We start from the raw sequence: 17,301 nt of genomic DNA, 5'->3' as shown, positions 1-17,301 counted from the left end.
TGCACTGCTTCCTGTGTTGAGATGGCAGTCTTGGAGGCCTCCTCAAGGTATAGGAATATTTGTTCCTATATTAATACTGTTAATATAAAATTAATAATAATTGGGGCTGCATTGTGACTGCCCTGGTCCAGGAAAGTTGGATAAGATTGGGCTCTAAGTGCTCATTTGTGAGTAAGCACTCATGGAAGACTTCTTGAAATATGGAGGCACAAAGTGTCAAAGGTTGCATTACAATATGAGAATCATGGTGAAGAAGGAAGATAAAGCATATAGGCTCTAGTGGGCCATGGAATGGTCTTGAGAAGGGCAAAGTCTTGAGCAAACTGAAAAAAGTTATCTGGATTAGTGGTAATTCTCCTGCTAAGTTGGAAACAGCCCGTCAGTGTGTGGAAAAGGCTTTTCCACTTATGGAAGGCATCTTTGAATCTGAGCTTGCACCTGAAGCTATGGGAACCGGAGATGTTGCTTGTTTCATGCACACACCATCACCATCCTCACTACAGTGGGATAATTGTGATTCAGACAGATCTGCACGGAGTGTGTTTATCCATACAGCGCTTATGCACATCATCCTGAAACATCATTTCAAGGCAGTCCTGGGTCAGTTTCCTTTTGGATATGAGAAAACACTATGCAGGTTGAGAGCAAAAAGACACCCAGAAAGAGTTACTTCCAAAGCAACATCAGTCCAGTGTTTCCAAGGATTGAAATAGCTCTCTCTTCACCAGAAACTGCTTTGCAGCCTTTTCCAGCTTGTTTAATTAAAAGTGACCAAGCTTGAAGGCAATGGTCCAATAAAATCTTTCTTTCACCTGACATTTTGCCCCCATCTGGGGAGGCCATTTTCAAAGGTTCCATGATCCACAGATCAACACCATCCCATACCCCCTCCCTGGAAGAAACCAGAGTTTTAAGTCCTACTGATTGCGAGGCTTGTGTTTTCAATCAGCAGGTAAGCATTAAGTTGTCTATTAGCCAAACCACCAGCCGCTTGCTAGCCTAGACTGTTATAGTAGTGCTGCTCATTTGCTTGTTCTTTCTCTGTTAAAGTGACAGCACCATTTTCCTCTCACCTTGGCTCTTTGTTTATTATATGACCCCTGATCTTTGTGTTCTTATGGGCCAGGAGCCAGGCATTGCTGATATTTAGTGTTTCCTCCTTTCTAATCATGTCGTGTCTATGCTTTTGTATTTCTGTTGCTTCTCTACAGATGGGACTTTGGTAATGGTTTTCTGTAGATAGCACCTGAATCTGGCTGAACCTCTTCTCAGGTTCAGTTTTTAGAAAATGGTCTGCCACCACGAATTTCTCTGCCAGCTGCAGGAAGCAATGTCTCTCATGCTCTTTTATCCTTGAAGTCACACAGCTCTTTGTTGTACATATATACACCTTGCCACAACTATAGGGCGTATGATATACCCCAGTTGCAGAAAGAGGGTGTCTTGAATTCTTCACTGACCATAGAGCTTGCTGGACCTTCTGTGTTGGTTTGTAGATGGGATAGCTTTTTCCATAACTTTACCTATCCAATCTGTTACATTCTTAGCATATGGCAGGAACATCTCCACTCTTGCATCTGTCTGTTTTTCTTGAGATCTGATGAGCCATCTAGGCTGCACCACCCTCTTAGACTTTGAGTATTCATGTGTTTGCATTATGAAGTTAAATTGGGGTTCTGAGACTCATTTAGCCTGAGTCATTAAGGTGCTAATCACCCCTCTTTTCTGTTTTGGATGGTGGTTTGAGGTACTATGCAGGTATCTGTGTGTGTTGGTTTCCTGTACAGGTCCAACCTTGTTATACACGAAAAATCCATTCCTTTAAAATCACAGTTTAAAAAACTGCTTTTTACTGTTGTAGAGATATAATCATGCAAGTGATTACAGTTATAACCTATTAATCCAATGATTTTTTACTGGGGGGGGGGGAAATCCACAGATTTCTCTCTCTCAATGGGATAAGAAGTACCCATTAAATTAAAGGAAAACAGTCATTTAACAATAGCCTGGTTGTTGCAAGAGAAGGCAGTCAGTTGACAATCCATCAATCATTCATTCTGCAGGCTTCACTCATCCCTTCCCCCTGACCATGTGAAAGAGGCTAAGGACACAATCCTAACCCCTTATGTCAGTGCTGGAAAGCAGTGCTTTCCAGCACTGACATAAGGGTAATGCAGCTTTGAGGTAAGGTGTCACTCACTGAGACCTCCTCAAAGTAAGAAAATATGAGGAGGTCTCAGTGAGTGACACCCAACTGCAGGATGCAGCACATGTTCCATTGGCACCGCTTATGCATCCTGGAAAGCAGTGACATAAGGGGTTAGGATTGCCACCCTAAATGTCAGTGATTATCACCTCCTCCATTCTTTCCCCCTCACTGTGGCTCCTGGTGAAATGTGGGATTGCTTCCTCCTAGTGAAACCTAAGCACCTGGAGAGACTGATTGCCTCTGCATGCAATTCAAAAGGTCAGCCAGGCTGTTTTTAAATCACAGGAGCCAAGAGACTTTGTTTTTTAAATTGATTTGCTTTAGTGCATTTTTTGCCATCCAAGCGAGTTCTGGGAATGGAAACCTCGCAAATAATGAGACTCAACCTGTATACTTGCTGCCCCAATGTAGAATTCTCTTTTTGACCAGTACATCTAGAAATTGTATCTTGCCCTCCTTCTCCTTTTCCATAGTAAAAAGTGGCAGGGTGAATGTCAGTGTGTGCAGGAATGAGGCCAGTTTTGTCTCCCCTTGATCCCAGATCAAAAAGACATCATCCACATACTGGACCATATTACAGTTTTATGTGCTGCTGTTTCCAAGGCTATAGATTCAAATTTTTCCATATGGAGATTTGCTACCACCAGGCTCAATGGGCTCCCTTGACCACACCATCCATTTGTTCAAAAAATCGCTGATTCCACATGAAATATGTCGATGTGAGGCAATGATGAAACAACTGTACAATGTCCTCAGAAAAAATCTTCATTTGTTGCATTAGTTCCCCCACTGGAACTTTGGTGAATAGTGATTCCACCTCAAAACTTACCATCCTGGCATTGGCAGTTTTACGGTAACCCTTCATTTTTTCAACAAAGTGGACTGAGTCCTTTATATACATAGGTGTATTTCCAACATAAGGTTGAAGCATCCTTTCCCAGCTTGTTTCTCCCCAGCCATATTCCAGCAGCTTTCACTGATCTCTTCTGGCACACATGCATGCTTTTTACTTAGGATGGTCACCCACATTCCAGGAGCACCTTTTAGCTCCAAATTTGATGTGTTACAGAAGTGCAGAATGCAACAATTTGAAATGCCTCACCTCAATGGAAGTGCTCAGGTGCTGCTTTTGATAGGTTCCCCCCCCCCCCAAAAGGACCTTATGGGAGAAGATCAGACTCAGCAGGGAGCACACTGAGAAACTTGCCTAGGGGTATATGTTAATGTCTAGGTAATTGCCTTTCTCAGGAGCTACTAGAGAGACTGTTTAGGATGAAATGCATAAATCTTTAAATGAAGGATAGTAAGTTTCAAAATAGAAAAAAGAACACTGTAGTGAAGTACTTTAAAGTTGATTTTGGGGGAGCGGGCATACAGTCTTAATGAAGTATGATTAATGGGGAGGGTGTCATGATTAGCTCTTGTGCTTTAAAATGAACCACTACACCACTGAAGGTGAAGGAGTTCAAGCTACTATAGACTCTCAGCCCTTTTGAGACCTCCTGGGGAACGCATACTGGAAGGAAAATCTGACTTCAGTGCACAGTGCTTGAATTACAGGGTGGAGGACCCACAATGACATCTACAAGCCCCACTTCACAACTCCCACCAATGTTAAACAAATCATCCACCCACCCCCACCCCTGTAAATTTCAAAAACAATAGCAAATAAGGCTGGCCCCAAAGGTAAGGATGTTGGCCCTGCTGAACACTCCCCCCACCATGCAATTGGAGCACTGCCCCAGTGGAGTAGCAGGAGGCTGTCACTCTTGCTGCCATCTGCCTCTTTAAGGAACCAGAATAGTAGGGAATAGAGTAGAAAACAAACTGGTGGAACTTTGTAAAACCATGTCTATGTCCATTTCACTGGCTGCATTTTAAATGGCTTTTTCAGATTGCCTTGCAACAACCTGGGTTTGCTCTAGGATAATTTCACCCTGTTCCCTCATTTAAACAAACCAAAAAAAAAAAAATCAATCTGGTTTAAGTACACCCATTCCACAAACTGGGCCTTAGGGAGCATAAGCCAAGTCTCTGGTGATGAAAAGTATGGCAGATTTTATGGAGACATTATCACATTATTACCCACAGCAGAAAAAGCACTCAACTGTTCGTAGACATTCAAATGCCATAAAGGGAGCCATGTTGGAATGGTTCCAATTTTGTAAACATCTCTGTCAAATATGAGCCCTTGGAGATTATTCAAGGGGAAAAAAATTATTAGCAATGAGGCAGAGTTTGACTTATATGAGAGAGAAGACAGCGATGAGGCACTCTCAGCAAGATGGCTAAAAGGGGAGCAAAAGTGAAGCGGAATGTGGCTGTCCTGCAGCATGGCAAATTCTGCTTATCATCGGCAGAGGAAACAAAAACCAGGTTGCACACAATTCCAGAGAATCATAAAGACCTAGCTGAGGTTATAAAATAAAAATGTTGCATTATAATATGTGCAATTTTTTATGTGCGTGTGTATGTACTCTCATATATTACATACAGAGAACTGTACACTATTTTTATTTCTTTGCGATGCACATAATTCTATAATACACACACAATCACACAAGTTAATGATGGCAGAAGATACAGGTGGGGCCTCGGTATCCATGGGGGATCCGTTCTCAGACACCCGCCCCCATGGATACTGAAAACTGTGGATGAGGAAATCCGTGGTTTCCCCCCTTTAAACCCTCCAAAGGAGTGCTTTCTGAAGCCCACAGAGGCTGCATGCATCTGCCTGAGGTGCCTGCATGCTTCAGAATGGCCCCATATTGCTAACAAATGTGAGTTCCGGTTTCCCTCAGGAAAGAGGAAAGGATTTTTTTTTAATGCCTTTTAAGGCATTCTGAGGCCCAGGCCAGGTTCAGGTTGGGCCGAGTCTGGCTCAGTGCAGGTCCGAGGGATATAAAAACCACAGGTATATGGGTTCCACCTGTATTGCACGTCTTTCTGCAAGTCTGTATAAATGAGATTCTCTTGGTTATGCCGACGCGCACAGAAATGTGACAAGTGGATATTCTCACAGCACAACCTTGTACACGTTGTTCAATGTTGCTTACTTTCAGGTACGTTGAACTTAGGATTGCATGCAGCCCCAATTTACTAAAGGAGCTTCATGCATGCCCACAAATTTAAGGCTTGACAGCAGAAAAGCTGAACTATTTCCCACTTGGTACGGAAAGACCAAGCTGTATTTGATAAACAGGTGCAACACTGGAGTCTTGCATTTAAGGATAATGATGATTTGCAGGAGGGCCATTTGTCATGTAGCAACAGACCTGGGCTAAGCCAAGGATCTTTCAAAATGTCTTTGGACTGGTGGGACCAAGAGTGAAGAGTTGGATCAGTTGAGAAAGAAGATTTTGTTGCTCCCAGTATTGCCATGCTGAGGGCTGATCCTCTTCTAGGACCATTGCTGAAAACTCCTCTGCCCATGCAGGAGAGTCTGGTGGTGGCAGAATGGACTGGACTGGATCACTTTTCGGCATGCAGGTGAATTATTGATTTTTTGAATGTTTGCCTATGTAGAAACTTCCATGCACACATTAAGCTAGCACATCAGAGAAACTCTCAGCCAGCATTAAGAAATGTTACCATCCACTTATAGCCTGAGGCAGTATCCTCCATAACCATCTCATTCTGCTGCAGCTGTGGACCAGGTCAAAGACTGTTTCTGAAGTGGGTCCTTCCCTACTCAATGTTCATTTCTGGTCTAGCCTAACCCTTTTGCTGATATGATAAATTCTCATATGGGAGCAATATTCACACACATTACCTTTCAACCAGTTTTCCATGAAAAAACCAAGGTAGTATCAGTGTTGTTCCCAGAGGAGGGGCACAGTGGTAAGTTTTGCAGGGCAGCTCAACATGCCATGGAAGCTGTCCCTCCCCCTTGTCTTCAGAGCCATTTTGGGCAGCGAGAACAACTCAGAGGAGCTGCCATCATGGAGCATTAAGGTGCCCTGCAGAACTTTGTGTGGTTCCCCCCCCGCCCCCCAATGCTGCTGGGTAATACAATAATATGGGAGAACTGCATGGCTGAATTTCCCACTACAATCAAGAAGCTTCTGCTGTGCATTGACATCTGGGGCCCTCAGAGTGACCCTCCACTAACACTCCTCCCAACAGTCTTGATGGGTTCTACCAATCAGGTTCTTGTCCTGCCTTATTCATCTGTCACAATTCCTTTCTCTTTGCTCTTTTTATTTTCCTTTTTGTCTACCCAACTTGGAGAGAGTTTGGTATTTTTTTTAAAACACTATTTTTATCCAGCTTGATCAAACATTAAAACTAGACTCCAGCAGTTTTTGTTGTTAAAAAAGTATTTCAGTGAAGAGCCATGTCATAATGTTGGGACAGATTTAAACATAAATAACTCCAAGGAAATGCAAAATTGAACAATTCCTGGCATCAGCAGATAGCATAGTAATCTTAATTTGGGGCTGCCAGAAAGGGTAGTAATTAACAAAATAGAGGCCTTTACAGCTAGTTCTGAAAACCCATAATTAGATGTTACATTTTAAAAGGCTCATTAATTATTAAACAACACTGTGGTCTAAGTGTACACACAGTCTTAATTGCATAGATTGCAGCTCAGTTAAAGAAACCTACCTTTTTCCATGTCTCAGCTTTGCATAGTTACAAGGCAGGCAGGCATCATGATTCCACAACAACACACAGATTGGAGTGCACATAACTCTGCCCAAGACCACAGCCTTAATTTTGTGACGGTTTGGCCATCTTTGCAAAAGAAAGCTTTTCACTGCACAATGCATACTTAAGCTATTTTTGCCTAACGTTGCATATACGCAACAGGGACCAAATGTGTACAACTGTGGGCAAGGCACAAAGGGGTATATGGGATTTGCCACCACAAAGCATGGGTATGACCACCAGGTTAGGGCCAAACTAGATGCAACTCTAAACATGTGCCTTGAACTTCCGGTTCTGCTTTTGTTTTTAGAAATAGTACTTAGGGAGACAGATGAAATGTGGTGAAATAAATGGAAGCTTTTTTCCAAGTAAGAATATTGCAGGGGGGGGGGGCACAGCTGTGACCAAAACCAAAATGAAGTCAAAGCCGCCCCCACCCTCCACCATGATTTTTCCTCTCCTACCCAAGGGCTCTTTCTAAACACACAAAAGTGCAAGGAATACATGTAGGCCCCTGCCTAGTTTGACCCTTATGGCTATAGGGTACCTTCCTGCTCAGAGGCCAAACCCTACTGAATATTGCTGAATACCAGTTGCTTGGGAGGAACAGCGGGACTATTGGACTAGAACAGCGGGACTATTGGACTATTGGCTCTGTTGAAACACTCCAGCATACATCGTTATACTGTCCCCTCTATAGAGATCTTAGAAGCAAATATTTAGACCAGATACTGGGAAGGATGAGTGGCTAGCCTGATTTGGACAGTTTGGTTCATGTTAAAAAAATTTTTTAAAAAAAAGTTTAGTTCATGTTATCTGATGAGACATTCGAACCATGGAGAGCGTAGCAGCCTACCTACAATGGTCCTGAGACCATTGTAAACTGTGCTACCTGCACAGTCCTGAAAAGTGAGTTCCAATGTCCCTACCTTCTAGGGAAACTAATGGGCTTATGCTTGCATGTCTAAATTATGTCGATTGTATGTATGTTTGATGTATGTGTAATGCCAATAAAGGTTCCTACTGCTACTACTTCTATTAGAATAGAATACAGGTGGTACCCATATCTGTGGGTCCAGTATTCATAGTTTCATTTAGCTATGATCGGGGGGGGGGGGGAGCGCATCCATTAACCTTGTTTAGGTGCTTACTGGGGTGAAAATATTTCTTTCTTTTACAAGTTGCTATACACATGCAAAGTTATAACATGATGTGGGCAGGCTGCAGGTAGCTTAAATGCTTGAAAAGACTAGATCCAATGCTAACAGGAAACAGGAGCCTCAGTAAAGGGTGTACCTCTACATATGAGAGTAGATGCTTTGGTGGTGAGAGAAAAAACAGGAACATGAATTAGCAAGGAAGTTATGCATTGGACACGCCTCCTACAGACACCACATAGAGCAAGCAGTGTCCCAGGCAACTGGTAAACACTGCCCCCCCCCACAATGTCATAAAGGTTGCAATCCTAACCATGCTTTCCTGAGAGTAAGCCCCATTGAGCAAAACAGGACTTACTTCTGAGTAGACCTAGTTAGGATTGTGCCTGAAGGCACCCACAATCCAACAGATCTAAGGGACATGAAACCAGTAGTGGCATTTAATCTTCTTGTGTTCGTATGTTGCTGTTTAATACCCCTTTTCCTCTTGTTTGCTTGTATGCATTTTCAGGATTGACCAAAACATTAAGAGTATTTAATATTAGCCTATTCATCAGGCTGTGATGTCATGCCTATGCAATACAGTGGGCAGCTCTGATGCTGTATGGAAAAAAAAAGAATTTCCTTCTATAGCCTCAGTGGCCCCATAATTTAAGCCTGAGACATATGGGCAGGACATCAGCACAGCAAATTCCTAGCTTGCAGCTGAGTTGCATCCTCTTGGTGACCATTAGTCCTCCAGGCTCCAGATTTTTATAAACAGAGCTGGAAGATGTTTTTTATTACTGCAAGATTGCACATCTAAATTACGTCCCTGGATTCTCTTCAGCCAATCGTTAAAACACCCTTTCGGGATGGCATTGGTGAGAGTTCATAACATTCTTCTCTGTATTTCACTTCAGCATCTATCTTTAGGACTGTTTTCCTCCACAATACACCAGGGTTCCATTAAATTCTTTGTGAATGTCACAAGTCATGAATAACCCTTTTTAAAACTGTGAACAATGAATGTCAGGGGTGCCAAGTAGCTACATGTTTTAAATAGTATGAATTGACCGAAGCACATCAAGTGCTCTATCTATGCTTCCAATTTATATGTGAACATTACAATACATGCGAGTGCACATGTACACTGGCTTGCACAAGATGTTTATAACAATTCTTCAAGCATACAAGCTATAGATAAGTTGAGGATCAGCTCACTGTTCAGAACTTGCTTAGTGCTTTCTAAGTCTTCAACAGAACAGAAACTTGGATACAGAATTTACCTAAATGGGGACAACTATACGTGGCTGAGACCAGCTGAAATATTTCAAATGCCTTATTTTTTTAATCTAAACTGCAGGAAATTAAGAACAGTTTTTAAAAGAAATCTCAGCACCTGAAAATGTACTTTAAAAAATAACAAACCATTTGTTTCCAGTGACTAAGCACAATCCTATGCATGTCTACTCAAAAGTAAGTCCCATTATAGTCAATGGAGCTTACTCCCAGGAAAGTGTGGATAGGATCCTAGCCTACATCAGTCTTAAAATGTCACCAATTCCTGAAGCTGGAATCAGAGCTTCAATTGTGTCTATTGTGGGGGAAAAATGTTATTCTCAGCAATTCAAACTGGACTTGGTATAGGAAAGAGTTCATAATGAATGTATAAATGAATTGTTTAAAAAAGACTGTTTCCTAAAAACAGCATGATAGCATGGCCTAGGATAGATTAATCATATATTATTTTTTTCCTTCCATAAACGATTATAGGAGGAAGACGTTCCTTAAATTTTTTTCCGCCATCTGGACAAGGAGGATGATGAAAAATATCAAAACATTTCCCTGGTACAAGAAAGCATCTCCAAAAGTTAAATTCTATTTCCTGTAAGTAATTTTCAATGTATTCTTCTGTATTTTATCCAGATAAATTAAATCTAATTTCCACATTTGACCAACCTGATTCAAGGCCCAAGACTATTTCAAACAGAAAAGCCACTAAAATTTCTTGCACCAAAGAATTGAGGTAGGCAGACATCTCCAAATGAACCCCGTTTAAAAATCTTTTATCTCAGTCCTTGTGTGATTTACATGCCTAAAGACAGGAAGCAGGAGGTCTGGTCTCGAGGGTAGAGCCTCCCTTAGCCCGAAGATAACATCAGAAGGTCGCCAGTTCAAGAACACCGGCAACACCCTGAACGGCTGAGAATGGCAAGACCTTGAAGCAGCTGATAAGCCAAGCTGAGTGATTCCACCTGCTCTTGGTGTGAGCAAGAAGCATCTTGGCTGCCCTCCACGTGAGAGAAGGAGCTGCTTGTCAGCCTGCGTGGGAGAACTGGAGGCCAGAAGTGTGACCAAACCAGGAAGATCCATTCTGAAACGTTGTTGGTTCTTGAAAGAGAGAACCTCTATGTTTGTAAAAATCCCCTTGAGGGATTTAGAAACACCTGCCTACGTAAACCGCCTTGAATAAAGTCAGAGGAGTAATCCGGTGACCAGTAAGGCGGTATATAAATACCTACTTATTATTATTATTATTATAAAGGCATTTAGCTCAATAGGATGCTCATTGAATTGAGCTGGAGATTTGGTGAAAAATGATGGATTCAGCCTACTGGGTGAATCTGGGTGGAAAATTTGGCCTTCCAATGTGTTTGGGTTTTGCACTATTAAACTTCTCTAAGTCCATTATCTTAAAATTTGTTGGCTAAGCATTATAGGGCCGTCATCATCCAAGCCCAATACAAAGACAGTAGCTATTGTGGGGATGGGGGGTGGGGGAGAGAGATGTCCATTGATGTATCAGTAATAATAAGTAAAATAATAATAATGAACTTTATTTGTATACCGCCCTTCTCCCTAAAAGGGACCCAATAGCTGAATAAAAATACATAGTGTGTTTTAAAGGAACTGAATATACCTCCAATATACCTTTGGTATTTAGTTGCACCAAAATGCAAGAATAATATAATGAACCACACCATTTCTTCTTCTGACATACTAATGAAGTCGTGAGGCTTTTCCTCTCAATTTCTGACATTTTATTTTAAGACTTCTTGAAGTTTTGGTCAGCAATGCATTAACTGTTACACTAACAAGTGCTAATGTAGATCCTGCCTTCTCTCTAAAGAGCTATAAAAAGCCAGTGCTTTCAGGATTTAAGCACAGATATAAATCTTGGAGCCAGGTGTTTCTAAATCATTTTCTGTAATCTACAAACGATACTAGAGCCTTGCTCAACTCGAGCAAAATGCAAGTGTTGCACGTGTTTGTATTAAATGTAACCTGCTTAAGAAGGGGTATGTAAAATACAACACAAGGCACATTGACATATTTCACCTTGGGGAAAGCATGTCAAATGACCTGGAAAATCAGATTTGAAAAGCCAGCTGTGGAAAGGTATGCAAGCCGGAGTGATGAATGAAAGCTGAAACACCGTCCAGCCCATAAACTAAACTGAACAAAATACAGTAGGTGAGTAAGGGTGCCAACTCAAAGTAGCATTCCACTTAATTTATAACCTACCAGACGTCCTCCAGTTTATGTCTGCATTGATGATCATTCAGAGTTTTTCCCCTTTTCTTTTTTAAGTTCCAGCCACTAATGTTATAAATGTGAAGAGTATAGATTTCAAGCACGACATCTAAAAGCAAGCAGGAAAACTGCTAAGTTGCCAAGAGTCCAACACTCATTCATTCACTTTGCTATATGGTTCCAAGCATTTCTCTACTGCCATAGGAAAACCTTCCCTCTTTACTGTGACTGATTGCTTCAATTACCAAATGAGTTCATCACTAGCCTAATGTTCTCTAGGCTATGGTCCCAGGAAGGTAAAGAGTTCAATGATATGCTTCAGATCCACCTAATTAGGAGGAAAATTAACTTTAATGCTCCAGGAACACAGCACAGTGCCAGGTTGCAAGTGTTCAGCTGAATAATCTCCACGTACTATCTGCACACCTTTGCTTTGTTTACTTTGTACATTTATTCCAAATAAGTGGCAATGATTAATGGAGCTTTCCATTGGAAAGGCTGAGAATTTAAGATGCATGGAGGGCTATTTGCCAATGACTGGGACAGAATGCATGAGAAACACTACATTTAGCACACTAATCCTTCTACAATTTATGCAAAGGCTTAGTTTTCTTAGCATGAAAAATTCTGTTGAAATAATGAACAGGAAAAAAAATTCTCTGGACCACTTCAAGGTAGTAAAGATTAGAAATGTGGGTCAGGGCCAAACCAGACAGGACGTTAAATACATCAACTATTCAGTGGGGGGGGGGGGCCTGATCAGCCCTGAGATTGCAATAATTTCATGCTCTTACATAACGCATCATTTTCCTGCCTAAAGGACTAGGACCACCCACCTTCAGAGGCCTATTGCAGCCTCAGTGGGGAGGGATTGGTGGGAAAACAATGCAGAATTAAAAGAATAAGCATCCTGTACTTCTGCACTACAGCCCTCATCCATCTTAGGACCTTGGGCAGGTAACATTTCAAAATTTTTAAACATCTCTGAAGTTAGATAACACATTTATGGTGCAGCCTTTGACCTGTTTATTCAGAAGTAAGCCCCAGTTATTTTAGTGTGATTTACTCGCAGATTCATCGGTATAGAAATGCACCAAGTTGACTCTCAGAGCAAACTAGACAGCATGCTATGATGTTTGTAGCCATGTGTTACCCTATTATCAAGTTTACTTTCCAGCAATCAAATCAGTTGTTCTGGAACAGCCGCACTGAAAGCAAATGAAAGCACCATCTAGAAACCTCTGTTTACAATGCTGGAGAGCAATCTACTGATTAGGAACTGCACATCAAAAATACTCGGGTTTCATTGATAGAGGTACTAACTTCGCTAAAATCTTTCCACAACAGATAGAAAACAGAAATTCAGTAAACATGCAGATCCTCACCAGACCCAGCACAACCCAAGGTAGTGCGCGCCTAAAGCTATTCCCCAATTTTCACCCTCTTTTACACGTTTCAGTGTGCATGTGCCCCAATCCCCTCCCATAGCCACCACTGCCTCCTCCTTTCCCACTCAGCTCTTCTCCAAAGCAGGCTGTGGTGAACACACTGGGAGAAAAAGAGGACATCCTCTGTTTTTAGCATCCTCACCCAGTCTCTTTTGAAGAAGTGGCCAGACAAACAAGGAAGAGGCAGCACAGTGGAGATAACAGGCTTACAGGTACAGTAGCCACCTGCTTTCTCCTCCAGCCCTTCTACTGTGACACCTAGCATTCACACAAGCTCTGATCCACGTAGCCTTTACATTTCAAGTCAGTTGTGTACACACACAGCTGCTGTTGCATGCTCCAAGCATCACCAACAGTTAAGAAGACATGCCAACAGAGAAGCTTTACTGGGTACAAGATAATCAGAGCTTGTGTAGGGCAGTGGCATGGCTAAGGAAGGGGCATGGGGGTACAATGCCCCGGGTACCACACCTTGATGGGGTGCCAACCTGCACCCTCAATGGCAGATTCCAAGGCAGAATTGGAGCCTCAGAAGGCATTAGAAGGCCTCCTGGAGGCCTTAGAAAGGTGCTTCCAGATTTAATGAAAACCTGAAGTGCATTTCTAAGAACTTGAGGTGGCTTCTGAGGCTTGGGAAGGCTGCATGTGGCCTCCCTGCACCTTAGATCACCTTCTGGACACGACTTGGGGGATGTTAAATATTTTTGTGCCTCCGGGTACCAGAGGTGTTAGCTACACCACTGGGGTAGAGAGCCTCAATTCACATGACCTCGTCTTTCCATTAGGAACAGACTACATTTAAACAAGGGGAAAAAAAGAGTCCATGTTTTCAGTTTGATAAATTACTTAAAACAACTAACTGCACTGACTAATTGATTAATGCTTTCAGCCTGACCACAAATATATAAACACATTTTAAAAAAACCAACTGACATGAATATACATATTGTGTAAAGCCACATTATTTTAAGACTTGAGTGTAGGTTCACTGTAGGAGTATTTATTTCTTGGCACTTCCTCTCCCTTTCCAGACTGATTTATAAGGTTCTGCAATTAATTTGATGTTAACATACTGCCTTACAGCTCTGCTGGTATTCCTCTTTAAGTCATACATTTTCCAGATTGTCACTTTAGTCATAAAGTATGATCAGAATACTTCAACTCCATGTGCTGCCTAATTCTAAAGAAAATCTTTGGTGCCTCCCCATTCACTGAAACATTCCTTCACTGCTGTTATATTCTGTTTTAGTCCTGAACCAGATGCTGGTAGACTCACTTAAGTGATACCAGTTGCTTGATCCCATTTATTCTTAGCCAGTTGATTCAGAGTGCTATGAATGTGCACTGAAATGCCATTCATGCAAGCTTCTAAAATAATGCTAAATATTTGAAGAATTACTCTAATTTTATTTAATAGTCAAATTTGAGAAGCAAGAACCACCAATTTTTTGAACTTAAAAAAACGTATTAGTAATTTGAGAAGAGCAACAATATAGGAGGAAACAGAGGAATGGGAACGCAATGGGTACATGATCAAGGACAGGTGATTGGAGGGAAGAAGGGAGCCCTTGACAAGGTTTTCACTCCAAATTAGTAGAGAGACTGTCTACAAGGTCTGCAGTTCTCCACGGCAGCGGTTCATGTACTGGTGGAAACAAATGACTCTGAATTCATCACAAAACCTAGTGAAACTAAATCAAATTAATACCTATTAAATTTCAGTGTGAATTCAGGATTCTGACAAGACCAAGGGGGTTGTGTCAGCTTGCTCCAGGGGGCAATGAGTCACTCACACCATGTGTCACCCCTCCCACTTCTGGCATGCACCTGACCCTTGTCCCTGTCATGCCCTCCCCTTGTTACAACCACCCTGCTGACTTATTAAGTTACATGGGCCTACAACCCACCATGGTGCACAGAGTGCTCCTTAATGTGCAGCAGTCCAGAAATGTGTAACTGTGAGCTTCCGGATTGCCATTTGTGACACTATAAAGTGTGTTCTGACACCAAAATGGTTTTCTACCCCACCTGACTGTAAATCTTCAGGCCCTTGCTATAACTGGTCACAGAACCTTACAGTTGAAGAGAGATCCTCAAGAGGACATTTAGCTCCTCCCATGCCATAGGAATAAATAGTTCATATTAGACATCTCTGAGAGATGCTTGTTCAGATTGTTATTCATAATCCAAAGGAGTACCACACATTTCCTAACCAGCTAGTTCTGTTGCTAGACTATTTTTCTAAGCTAGGAAATCCTTAACCATTATTTAACCCTATGTAAACTTGTCACTTAAATCCACTTTGTGCCTATCTTTAATGGCTGTGATGATTTATGCAAACACACACTTTTCCAGTCTACTTCTTTAAAGTACATCTAGTCTATAGCAACCAAGATCCACTGAGCTGAGGTCAAAAGGCTGTATTTCATACTGCCAACACTACTCCTTTTATGTGCCACAGAACCTTGAACATGCAATGAATTGCAACTGGTTTAGAATACATGGCTTAAAAGTAAGATTCACATTTGGCCTATGAGACTCCCTCATCACATCATGAGAGTGATTTGCAGTGTTACAGGCAGATTATTTGAGCACTCAGTTGCATTCAAATTGTAGAGGCTGGGAAGAAAACAGTGACTTGAGTCAAACTTACAAAAAGTTGCTGATAGAACACCTTATTAATGAAAAACAGCAGCAGTGTCCAGCCCTGTAAAATTACAGAAACTTTTCATACACCACAAGGTGGTGCCAGAATCCCACTATATTTCACAAAACCAACTCTAAAAATGTTTTCTTCATGAGAAGAACATCATTATAGATATAGGGCAGATTCCAAAGATCACATGCTTCCCTACTTCCACACCACCCTGCACTGCTTCAAGTCTTTCAATAACCCACTGCTGAAAGTCAATGGAACCTCTAGAGCAGGATTCAATGTGTCATTGAAGGGTGGGGAGTGAATGTAGTTAGAAGGGACACATCAGTAGTCTTCTCCAACCTCTTGGGCTATGTGTCTGCTCGCAAACAGACCTCTTTGGATCCTGGGCACAATAAGAGCCCAATCCTGTGGTCCGCACTGCACCTCCGCAGCGCGGATCAGTCGCAAACGTGCCATAAGGCACGTTTGCGGGGCTTACCGCCAGGCTCCCACTGGAACTGGCTTAGCTACGGCTGGTGCTGAGCCACCACCCAGCAGGCGCCCGTGTTCCGCAGCTCGGCGGCGCCTGCAACCCCCGGGCTGCAGAACAGGGAATGGGGGCGTTCCCGGGGGCAGGGGAGAGGCAGGTCGACAGAGCCGAGCTCTGCAGGATCCAGGGTGCTCGGGTAGGGCTGCTCACCCTACGTGAGTGCCTTCACTTTAGTGGTGACCAAACAGTCACTGCTAAAGTGAGTAGTCCCATTGCAAGACTGCTTCCCTTACTCGGGGGAAAGGGACGAACGTCCCCTTCTCCTGAAGAGCCTCCCGTAGTAGCATGGGAAGCTCTGGATCCGGCAGGAGCCCTTTGTGGAGCTGCTGGGTCCCACAGCTCCGGGCTGCTCAGGATTGGGATGTGAGTCATTAAAAGGGTTATTGAGTATTTGGAGTACTTTAAACAAACATTTACATATTTAGAAAAAGGCTATGCAGTTGGAGTCTTTGGCTCAGGAGCAAAACACAGTTAGAAATGAAGAGACTACAAAAGGTATTCTCCTTTGAAAATACAAAATAAAAACAATCCACTGATATTGATAAAGACCAGATTTAAGACTGAAAGCCCAATCCTAACATCCAGCGCTTGATGCAGGTGTGCCAACACACTCTCAGATGTGCATCCTGAGGGGGGAGTGGGGAGTCACAGAGGCCTCCTCAAGGTAAGGGAATAGTGGAAGCTGCACTACAAATGTATCAGCGCTGGATAGTTGGTTACAGTTGGGCTGTGAGTCAGCCTGTTATTCCCCATCACAAAATGTTATGAAAGTAATTGCTCTGCAAGCAAGGAAAGCAGGAGCCAACAAAGACAACGTCACATTTGCCATCTCCACTTGCTCTTGCTTCTTCGGCTAGGAGTGGGGTTCTCTTGTTCTCAGAGGCAGTAGATCCACCAACTGCCCTGGAAGCAAATCAGTTATTTTTATTAGCTTTATAAATGCCATTATGGGAATTTTGTTGGCTGAAAGTCTGGTAAAAAAATGCTTTACATTATATAATCTTTTCAAAGTTAGATTCATAAAGCATTCTGTCATTACCAAGGCATATGGTTGGCCTATCAAAAACAGAACAAGACTATAAGCTCAGCTGATCCTATCCAGTTTTCCAGCATTGATGCAGCAACAATGCAGC

The sequence above is a fragment of the Tiliqua scincoides genome, chromosome 6 (genome assembly GCF_035046505.1).
Source record: "Tiliqua scincoides isolate rTilSci1 chromosome 6, rTilSci1.hap2, whole genome shotgun sequence".
NCBI lineage: Eukaryota > Metazoa > Chordata > Lepidosauria > Squamata > Scincidae > Tiliqua > Tiliqua scincoides.
Note: the sequence above shows the minus strand (reverse complement) of the source record.